The 12,075-nt window shown below is 38.3% G+C and overlaps 1 protein-coding gene across 5 annotated transcripts in view; it reads left to right on the top strand.

Moving 5' to 3' along the window:
- Positions 1–12,075, top strand: part of HBS1L (HBS1 like translational GTPase) — a 97,406-nt gene that overhangs the window by 43,199 nt on the left and 42,132 nt on the right. The window lies entirely within an intron of this gene.

Genomic DNA, 12,075 nt, shown 5'->3' with positions numbered 1-12,075 from the left:
GATATAGAGATTGCAGGAAAAAGGGAGGGCAGAAGTAAATGATTTAGAGGTTTGAAGCTTGGCTGTCTGGGAAAAGAATATTAAGAAACACAGGTTTTGTGGGTAAAGAATGAGTTTAGCAGATGATGTATTTGAGATGGTGGCTGTATGTAGTAGATATTTAATTCTTTTGCAGATAACTCTTTGGAGCAATGATATGGCACTCTAGTTGTGTGTTATTAAGTAGATTTACCTTAGTATCTAAGAAAAGTCAAGAGAATCTCTGAAAGACAGTAAGGAAACAAGTTTTTAATGTTTTGAAATATTTGCTTTAACATATATGTTTTCACATAAAAATTTAACTATAAAAATATAGTCTTTGTAGAATAGAAGTTTAAAATGAAAGTTACCTCCTCTCTTTCTTTGTATCATTTCTTAGAAATAATTGCTTTTTAAAATTCACTTACACCCTTCGGGACTTCTTAATGCCAATGGTGACGTAGGATCGTCTCTATATGGTGCTGTGATTGCTTTTTCCATATAACGTGTCATGGTTATCTTTTCATGCATGTAAGCCTAGTGCTTGTATATTTGTAACATAATATTCCATTGTCTGAATGCATAATTTACTTAACGTTTCCCTTGTTGATGCGTATTCACAGTTTGTTTTTGACCATTACAAACAGCACCACAGTAAACATTTTTTTTTTTAATAGTATTTTATCGTGTTTTTGGTGGAAGTTTACACAGCAAATTAGGTTCCCATTTGACAGCTTCTACACAAACCGTTCAGTGACATTAGTTAGATTTTTCACAATGTGTTAACACTCTTTAATTGTCTTCTGGTGGCTACATTTCCAGTGCTCTAGTTTCCCTGCCCCTTTATCTTCTCATCTTTGCTTTAGAATAATTGTTGACCTTTTGGTCTCATACAGATGATTTTTTAATGGAGCACTGTACTCACAGGTAAGAGCCTTTATTTTGTGTGCCAGCCTGTTGTTTCACTAAAAGGTGACCTTGGGATGTTTTGGTTCAAGGCTTAAAGAATATCTCAGGGCAGTATCAGGAAGGACAGGTCCCTTGGAGATGGACATCATGTTTGGTAGAGGGTCAGCGAAAACAAGGAAGACCCTCAACAAGATGAATTGACAGAGTGGCGGCAACAATAGGCTCAAGCATATGATTGTGGGGATGGCACAGTACCGGGCAGTGTTTAGTTCTGTTGTACATAGGATTGCTATGACTTGGAACTGACTCAACAGCACCTAACAACAGCAGGGCCATAGTCTCAGGGAGTCCTCTAGTCTCAACCGGTCTGGTAAATCTGGATTTTTAAGAATTTGAGTTCTGTTCCATATTTTTGTCCCGCTCTATTAGGGTTCATCTGTTGTGGCCATGGTCAGAACCATCAGCAGTGGTAGCCAGGCACCATCTAGTTCTGGTCTCAGGGTAGATGTGGCCGTGACTAATGTAAACTCTTAGCCCTGTAATCATAGTAAACGTTCTTGTTCATATATTGTCGCACAGTAGTGTTAGTATTTCTGTAGACTACTTTCCCAGAAGTATATATAGTAAAATTTTTGATTTTGTCAACTTTTTCCTGTCAAAGGTTGTACTAGGCCATATTCTTACCAACAATGTCAGTGTTCCTCCTCCTGCTTCCCATGGCAACCCTGCAAGTTAGTTTATCAGTAGGTAGAAATATTTCTTTTTGTTCTTCCTCCTCTTTCTGCTTCCCATCCTCTGTCCCATCCTTTTTATTTCTATCCTCTCTCCTTTCCTCTTCCTTCCCCTCTCTTTTCCCCTCCTCTCCCTTTCCTTTTTCTCCCTGCCTTGCCTTTCCTTAACTTAGGCTTATTGACCGGGGTTAGTGCTCACTTTGTTTTTCTGTTGAGTTTTTTTTTTTTTTTTCTTACTGGCTTTAGGAGCTCTTTATTCTGTATATTAACCCCTCACATATATTTTCCCCACTGTATATTTGCCCATGGTATCTTTAATCAGATACCAAATTTTTTTTTTTTATCTTTAATCAGAGAGAAATTTTTAAAAATTTATATAAAATTTGTCAGTTTTCCTTACCTGAAGACTATAGTATTCTTTCATACTTTTCTTTTTTTATGCCGGTATCTTTAATCAACCAGGAATTTATATATGATATATCATAGAAATAACTTTTTTTTCCAAATGAATAGCCAAAATTTCCAATACAATTCCTTTTCCCACTGAGTTGAAAAACTTTTTTTTTCCATATATTGAATTTTGGTTTATATCTATATTTCTATTCCTCTATATTTTCCATACACCAAATTCTCATTTTTATATATATATGTGTGTGTGTGATTTTTTCCCTGTTAATTGGTCAGTTTACAAATGCTATATTCTAATTCAGTGAGTTATTTATTGTTTTGTGCCATTGCCAGCTTTTAAATTACTCCAGCTGTATAGAGGTTTTGATATCTGGTAGTTCAGGCCTCCCTGTCATTCTTCACAGTTTTTGTTGGTCATTCTTTCACATTTACTCTTCCAGATGAACTACAAAATCAAACTTGACATGTTTTTCCCCAAAGTAGTCCCACTGGATTTGTACTTTCAGATCATTCTTTTATATTATATACTCACTTGCATGACATTTAAGCAAATAATAAAATGCTGGGTTCAAGCTAAGGTAAGGTACATTGTGTTACTGTATATCTATGACTAGATCTATGTTTGTTTTCATACTCCTTGATCCTAAAATCTGTTTAAAAAAAAAGTTAATGGTACAGAAATATCCAGTCAGACTAAAAATATTACAGTAAAAATGTATTCACCAGAAACTTCAGCAACATTTTGAAGAGATCTCTGCCAAGGAAATTCATATACATATAATGATAATTCCATAGAACAAAGGTCTGACTTTTTTTAGTTTCGTTAGAGAATTTTTATTTTTAAATTAATAATTGGAGTGCTTTTCCATATATAATACATGCTACAAGATCTTTGTGGGGTAGATGGTACAGGTAGTGATACCCTCATTTTGCGGATTGAGTAAACTTAGTCTCCAGAATATTTGATAACAAGGCCAGGCTTACATTCTGTGAATTTCCTGGGTGCAAAGCCTTCGATATTCTAGCCATACTAGGCTAACTGGAATTGATTATTCCAGAGAAGATACCTGTGGAGAGTAACTAGGATCCTAACACTGAAGCTTGGGGGATGCCTCCTTAATGGTTTGGAAAAATAAAGGAGTTACAGAATGATGAGACATGGCATGACATTTTATGGCAAAATCATCTTTATCACACATAAGTTTCTAAGTTTGTTTTCTTACCTAATCTTAATGTGGAGCCCTGGTAGTACAGTGGTTAAGAGCTACGGTGAGCTACAGCTGCTAACCAGAAGGTTGGCAGTTCAAATCTTCAGCTGCTCCTTGGGAACCCTTTGGGGCAGATCTACTGTGTCCTATAAAGTCGCTATGAGTCAGAATTGACTCGGTGGCAATGGGTTTTTAAAAAAAATCTTAAGGTTTTTTTTTTTTTTTTAAGGTGTCAGTAATTATCTTTCCTAACATAAAACAGTATACATAATTATTCTCCCTAATTTAGAATATTTACTACTGTTTCTGTTTAACTTTATCCTTATTAAATGATAAAAATGTAGAATTTTTAAACATAAATCTACAAAATATCTTTTTACAAAAAGTTATTTTATCCATCAGCTGGAGCCTAGAAGAACGAGATGGTGCCCGGCTACCGCCACTGACAGCTCTGACAGGGATCAAAATAGAGGGTCCCGGTCAGAGGGGAAGAAAAATGTAGAACAGAATTCAAATTCACACATGAAACAGACTTACTGGTCTGACAGACACTGGAGGAACCCCTGACACTATGACCCCTAGATACCCTGCTAACTCAGAATTGAAGTGAGTCTGAAGTCTACCTTTCAGCCAAAGATCAGACAGGCCTATAAAACAAACAGTAACCTGTGAGGGGCGTGCTTAGTTCAATCAAATATAGGAGGCCAAATGGGCAACACTTGCCCAAAGCAAAGACAAGAAGGCAGGAAGGTACAGGAAAACTGGACAAATGGACACGGGGAATCCAGAGTGGAAAGGGAAAGGGGGAGAGTGCTGACACAATGTGGGAATTGCAACTAATGTGACAAAACAATTTGTGTATAAGTTTTTGAATGAGAAACTAATTGTTCTGTAAACTTTCACCTAAAGCACAATTAAAAAAAATTGATTCAAAGCCTCAATTATGTGGCTTTACTGTAAAAGTTTATTGATCACTGCCCAGTCTTTTTCAGAGTTTTGCCCCGTTGACTTCTAAATATGCTGTTTCTCAGTTATTTTTGCCTCTTTTGCCCACTTTTCAAGATCAGGTCAAATTTTATTTCATTTGTTCAGCGTTCCATAAATTACTCAGATGCATACTTGCTTACTGTCTCTGTAACTTGTGTCTGCAGCTTTCATTACTTTCTTGTCTCTCAAAATAGTGTATAAAGTTTTTGAGAATAGCCACTTTGTCACTCATATCTTTTAAAAAAAAAATCTAGTTATGTCAGAACTCAGGATTGTATGGCATTTAGCATACAATCTCTGAACCTCAGTTTCTCTGAAGTAGAAATAATAATACCTACTCTGCATCATTGTTGTGAAGGTAAAAGACCATGTAAAGCATCTGGCAGAAGTGCATATGTGAGTGCCCACACATTCTAGGTTGGCTTTATAGAACCCAGATCCCTGAACATCAGGAGGTGGCTGGTATTAGGTGGAGGAAGTAGATAGAGAGTAAATTGAGGAGGTTATTGCCTGAAGAAGAGATCTAAAATAACTTGTAAAAACAATGGACGTCAAGCCGTGGTTTTAAAATTCAAGCCCTTAGGGGTTAATCATTAAACTGTGTTTATTGCCTTTTTGGGGTCAGAGCTTTGAATAATGTGCTATAGACTATACGAACTTATGTGTAAAGCAGTTCCTACCGTCTAGAGGTAGTAGTCTAACATCAAGTGTGCTTAAAAACCATAGGAATGAGTTAGAAGTGGGTAAGCACGTGGCCGTGCAAGCAGAGGCCTTCATTAAACTCAATAGTCGGTGACAATTGCGTGATGCTAGAGAGACCTGGCTTTGAATCCTTTGCAAAGGATTATACATTTAAAAATAAGCAGGACAAGAAACCTATATCATGCCATGTTCAAGAGAAAACCTAGACTCTTATATTTAACTCTTAGTCCCAGAAAGGAAGCACTGGGATGCTGGTGGAAGCAGTCCATCAAGTGGTAACCGCTAGGGACAGAAGAAGGCAGTTTCTCATTCCAGCGTACCAGACAGACAGGTGAGGCAATTTGATTCAAGTCCAGGCCCTTTCACTAAAATGAAGTCATTTCTTTGTTCCTTCTTTATTGAACAAATAGACTTGAGCAGTACTTTTCAGCCAGGTAAATATTATTTCTGGCCGACTACAAAATCTAACCAATGATTGATTTCTTTTTTCCATCCTACCAGAAACTGGTGGCATAGTGGTTAAGAGTTCAGCTGCTAACCAAAAGGTCGGCAGTTCAAATCCACCAGCTGCTCCTTGGAAACCCTATGGGGCGGTTCTGCTCTGTTCTGTAGGGTCGCCTAGAGTTGGAACTGACTCTGTGGCAGCAGGTTTGGTTTTTTTTTTTGGTTTACCAGAGCCTGAAGATTAATCACTAATATATGAATCCTCATAATGTGTGTCTTTTGGGTGACTGATTTGGTGCGCAGGTTTTGCATGTCTTGGAGGAGTTCATTGATAATCTTCCTTTGAAAGACACATTTTATTTTTACCTCATGGTGTCTGATGGCTGTTTGATTTAAAGGATATCTTAGTGGTTTGGAAGTCATAGACTTGTGTATACACAGAGAAAGCACTCCATTATATAGGTAAGAAAACTAAAGCTAATGAAATTAAATGAATAGCTTAAGCCTTATTTATGGTAATAGCTAATTAGTGGCAGGACAGGGACCAGAATTCAGGTTCCTTTTTTTTTTTTTCCCCTACCCAGTATTCACCCCATGCTGCCATATTTTTTGGTGAGCTCTCTGGAAATTTAATACTCAGTTTCTTGAGATTGTTATACAGTGAATGAATTTCCATTTGTTTAGAGAGAATGGGGGAACATAGTAAACATTTTATATTTTTGTTGAATACAGTGGGCTTGGACACTCATATTTATCTCTTATTGATTCACAACTGATTATTTTAGTTAATTTCTGACCTATATCAGTAGACTGTGCCAGCCATCCAGGATGGTACTAGTTATGAGGGGGACTTTGTGATGTGGTCAAATAAGTGCAAGTACATCACACGGAAATTTTCCTGCAGATCATTCAAAAACGGCTGCAGCAGTATATCGACAGGGAACTGCCAGAAATTCAGGCTGGTTTCAGAAGAGGACGTGGAACCAGGGATATCATTGCTGATGTCAGATGGATCCTGGCTGAAAGCAGAGAATACCAGAAGGATGTTTACCTGTGTTTTATTGACTATGCAAAGGCATTCGACTGTGTGGATCATAACAAATTATGGATAACATTGAGAAGAATGGGAATTCCAGAACACTTAATTGTGCTCATGAGGAACCTTTGCATAGATCAAGAGGCAGTAGTTCAAACAGAACAAGGGGATACTGATTGGTTTAAAGTCAGGAAAGGTGTGTGTCAGGGTTGTATTCTTTCACCATGCCTATTTAATCTGTATGCTGAACAAATAATCCAAGGAGCTGGACTATATGAAGAAGAACGGGGCATCAGGATTGGAGGAAGACTCATTACCAACCTGCGTTATGCAGATGAGGCAACCTTGCTTGCTGAAAGTGAAGAGGACTTGAAGCACTTACTAATGAAGATCAAAGACCACAGCCTTCAGTATGGATTGCACCTTAACATGAAGAAAACAAAAATCTTCACAACTGGACCAATGAGCAACATCTTGAAAAACAGAGAAAAGATTGAAGTTGTCAAGAATTTCATTTATTTGGATCCACAATCAACAGCTATGGAAGCAGCAGTCGAGGGTAAATCTACTGCAAAGGACCTCTTTAAAGTGTTGAAGAGGAAAGATGTCACCTTGAAGACTAAGGTGCGCCTGACCCAAGCCATGGTATTTTCAGTCGCATCATATGCATGTGAAAGCTGGACAATGAATAAGGAAGACTGGAGAAGAATTGATGCCTTTGAATTGTGGTGTTGACAAAGAATATTGAATATACCATGGACTGCCAAAAGAAAGAATAAATCTGTCTTGAAAGAAGTACAACCAGAATGCTCCTTAGAAGCAAGGATGGCAAGACTGCGTCTTACATACTTTGGATGTGTTGTCAGGAGAGATCAGTCTCTGGAGAAGGACACCATGCTTGGCAAAGTACAGGGTCAGCGGAAAAGAGGAAGACCCTCAACGAGGTGGATTGACACAGTGGCTGCAACAGTGGGCTCAAGCATAACAACGATTGTGAGGATGGCGCAGGACCGGGCAGTGTTTCGTTCTGTTGTGCGTAGGGTCGCTATGAGTCGGAACTGACTTGACGGCATCTAACAACAACAACAACAACATCACACGGCTGTTAACAAGACAGCTCAGTGGGTAAATTTACTGGATGTACATTTTATCTTTGATTGTGGATAGTATTAATTTGAATTAATGTATTTCCAAAATAGCCTGAGCCAAAGTTGCCTCTCAGATGAAGGGTTCTCAAGCTGGACTCATTGAACCCCTTAAAATATCCTTTAGAATTTTGTGTTTATGATACATTTTTCTATCAAGTGTCCCGTGTTTTTTGTTAGATTTTCCAGAGGAATCCTTGACTGAAAAACATGGTTTAAGAACCACTGCTTTAATAGGAGGTTTCTTCAGATCCACAATACTACACTTCTTTGTCTAGTAAATTACCAAATATTTAAAATATTGCACATTGGATTTGATATATTATTGATAAAACTCCAAAAAGGAAAAATAGTGTATGTATTTGTCCCCAGAAATATTGCAGGATTATATTATAATTTTTCTCTATGCCTAGAGACCTTTTATGCCATTATATGCCGTCCTTCAGTCAAAATTAACAGTATTTCAGTATATTAAATGTATAATATACATGGGTCAAGGCATTTTTTACATTGAAGAATGGTTGAAAAATAGGAAAATAAATCTTAATGGGAACTGGGAGTTGGGGCTGTGGAACCTGGATAGAGACATTTTCATCCTTTATGAAAATGCTCTGTTCTTTTGGTAGAGCTCCAAATCCACCATTTCTTTCTTCCTTGTCCAAATCAGTCGGGAATGTTTGCCCTGCCGATACCCACCCCTTGCCACACATGCACATAATCCATCATCACTGTAATGCTCTAAGTATCCTACTCTTTTGTCCCTCCCTGACTTCCTGCTCATCTCCAGTTTTGACATAATGCTAGATAGGTAGATAGATAGATAGCTGCCTTTGAGTGGACTCTGACTCACGGGAGCCTCGTGTACACGGAACGAAACGTTGCCCAGTGCTGCATCATCCTCATGATCACAGCATGTTCAAGTCCATCGTTGTGGCTGTTGTGCCAGTCCATCTCACCAAGGGTCTCCTTTGCCTTCTCTGGCCCTCTACTTAACCAAGCATGATATCCTTCTCCAACGATTGAGCCTTCCTGAAGAAATGTCCAAAGCAAGGGAGTTGGACAGTGTTCTGCTCTGATCCATAAGGTTTTCATTGGCTAACTTTTGGAAGATCATCAGGCCTTCTTAGTCTGTCTTAGCCTGCAAGTTCCCCTGAAGTCTGTCCACCATGGGTGACTCTGCTGGTATTTGAAATACTGGTAGCATAGCCTCTAGCAACCCACAAGGCACCACAGTACAACAAACTGACAGATGGGTGGTGGTTGCCGTAATTTTAGGAACTGCCTTTTTCATGAGAAGCAAATCCCTCTATATCCTCATTTTTTTTTTTTTTTATGATGTTCTTTCTGCTTCCTTGCCATCATTTATGTCCCCTCAGAGCTCAGAATCTAGAAGGTTGGATTTATTTTCTTTTCTAACATAATTATTCCATCCTTTTTTTAAAATCTCTGTTCTTTTGATGTTCATGCTTTCAGCCTGAACTAGTCTTTCTTAGTCCTCACTGCTGTCATCAACCTCATGGCCACGTTTCCGTATTCATCACAGACTTTGGCAACTGGCTTACACTTTTCTTCTCCACCCTCAGCTCTGTCACTGCCATAGGTTACTTATGCATCTTTGTGGATGGTTTATACAACACCCTGGACTTTTAGGTTGGTTACTTGACCACTTCATTTCTAGTGACTTTAACCTCTCATCAGCAATAGCTATAATTCTCCCTCCTCATTCACACATTTTATTCTGCCTACAACCCTCTCTATTGAGCCTATCATACCATGACCTTTCTTGACCTATAGACCCTTCTACTTATCTCCCAGTGAATCAGTACTCTTCCTTTGTCATTTCATTTTTTATGCAGCTTAGATTTCATGATTTATCATTTCAGTAACTTTTTTTTCCCCCCAGTACTTTCAACTACCTTGTTTTTCTTTTTTTCTCCTTGCATCTTTGGGTACAATCTTAACCCTGAATGAACCAGTTAAAGCCTATGCTTTGTCTGCATCTAAATGGTGGAATGATGCTAGAGAAAGTGACACAGAAGGGCAGATTGATTCTACTATAAATTCATTATCTTAAATGGGCCCTCAGTACTACCCAGCAATTCCCCCCACCCTTTTCTTTCCGTTCAACTCATTCTCCTTTGTGCAAATATCGAAAACCTTATTTGCTTTTCAATTTTTTTTTTTTTTACTTGCCCCTCTCTGGAGCCCTGGTGGTGTAGTGGTTAAGAGCTTAGCTGCTAACCAAAAGGTCAGCAGTTCAAATCCACTATCCGCTCTTTGGAAACCCTATGGGGCAGTTCTATTTTGTCCTGTAAGATTGCTATGAGCCAGAACCAACTCAAAGGCAACGGGTTTGGTTTTGGGTTGCCCCTCTCAGTCTCAGTAGGTGGCTACTAGCTTTTATGATAAGGAGAAAGTAGAAGCCATTGGCAGCACTTAAACCTACGAATCAGCCTTCTAGTACAAGAAACTAACCTTTCTCCTATCTTCATCTCCATCCTTTTCTACATTCTCAGAAACCTGAAAATATTGATAATCTCTTCCTAAAATTGTCAGCCTATCTCTCTTAATTTTATCCTTTCCATCAGTCTAACCCCATATCTACTTTCTGCTACCATTCTATCACATTCCTCCCTTTCCAGCTAAGTTTTCTGCAAGAGTCATCTACAGAGGTCCACAGTCCCTTAGGTAAAACCCTTGGGGTCAGATTTGATTCAGAATTTAGAATATTTTGCATTTAGGAAGGTATTAATATGTATATACAATCCATGGTGTTATAGCCCAAGTTGGGTCTGGGGCAGCACCTTGTAATCATTTGATTACAAAACAAAATTGTTATTTCTGCACTAAAATGTGTAACTGTCCACTTTAAGTGGGTAAGTAAGGGCTGTATGTAGCCTCATATTAGTGCAGACCAGGTTTTGCTTTTGGATTTTGAAGTTGCAAATAAAGTTGTGAATTTGTACTTTTTGTCTCTGTTTCCTCACCTTCCTTACACTCTTTAATGCATTCTGGTATTTACATTCCTCACTTCTCTCACATGGCTCTTGGTGACTCCACCAATGACTTTTATCTGAAGCGATCATGTCTGCAGTGAATGTTTTCAGTCCTCATCTCATTTGACTTCACGGCAGCCTCAGACCTTGGTAATGCCCAACTCCTTTCTTGGCATCATCCTCTCCTGGGTCTCCTTCTTCACCTCTTTGCTGGCTCATCTTCCTCTTAATCTTGAGATTAAATGTTGGAGTTCTCCCAAAGCCATGTCTTAAGACTTCTTTTCTAACTCTGTTCTCTCCCTTAGTGATCTCCAAATGTTTATGGCTTCGAATACTGATAAATCACAAATATGTGCTCCACCTCAGACCTCTTCTTTTAGCTCCAGACCAATATGTTCAATGCTTACTTGACATTTCCTCTTGGAAGTTGCAAAGGGGATAAATTTGTAATGTGTCCCAATCTCATGATTTTCCCTATCTCCAAACGGGCCATTTTCAGATGTTGTCACTTTATTCTCTCCTTTGTCTTTCCCCCTTTCCCCATTTGCTTACATCATTTTGGTGCCTTTCACTTACTGTTAGAACAAATATAAGAATCTTTGACATGACCTAAAGGTTCTGCTCTGTCTGGCCACTGCCCATCTCTCCAGCTTCACCTCACTCCTCATGCTCCCTCCCACCTCCGTTGTCACTCCTGAAGCACCATGCTTCCTTTGACAGCAGGGCCATTACACTAGCTGCACTCTATTTAGTATGCTCTTCCTTTCTTTGCTAGTTAATTCCTACTCAGTGTTTGCATTTTAGCTCATTTCTCACTTTCCTAGGGAAGCTCTGACTAATTCATGTACCCCATCATCAAATCTGATGGTACCGTATGTGAATTTTTTGTAACACTAATAATAGTTTCAATTTTGCATTTATGTTTGTGATCATTTAATAGATGTTCTCCACTAGGCTAAAAGCTCTTTGAGTGTAAAAATTATGTCTGTCTTTGCTCACCATTAGATTTCCAGTACAGTGCCTGGCATATAGTAGGCAAACAACAATCACTGAATGAATTGATACATTAATTTATCTTTTCTTTTTTTTTTCAGTAAATTTTGTGTCTATATGGTGCATGACGTTTCCATAGAGTTAAGTAGTCACAATCCTGATGGTGTTCTTATTACAAATTATGAAGATACATGTTAAGGAAGTCATGAATTTTATATATATATATATGCACAATTATATGTAAATATATATTTTTTAAAGGATCAAATGCATAAGAGTCTTACTGGGAGCTAGCTGGTAATTTACTCCTCCGCTGTGTTCTCAATTCACTTTTCCAACATTGATTTCTTTCCCCATATTCTTTCTAGATATCAAATATGAAGTCTAAGACTGTATACAAGTAAATTAGTATGCATTGTTCTAGCACAATTGAGCAGATACTCAACTTGCTCATCAGTTTGCAGGTATCACAAGATTAAAAATAGTTTAGCCATCTGC

The sequence above is a fragment of the Loxodonta africana genome, chromosome 1 (assembly GCF_030014295.1).
Source record: "Loxodonta africana isolate mLoxAfr1 chromosome 1, mLoxAfr1.hap2, whole genome shotgun sequence".
In the NCBI taxonomy this organism is placed as follows: Eukaryota; Metazoa; Chordata; class Mammalia; order Proboscidea; family Elephantidae; genus Loxodonta; species Loxodonta africana.
Note: the sequence above shows the minus strand (reverse complement) of the source record. Positions and strands in the feature narration are given on the sequence as shown.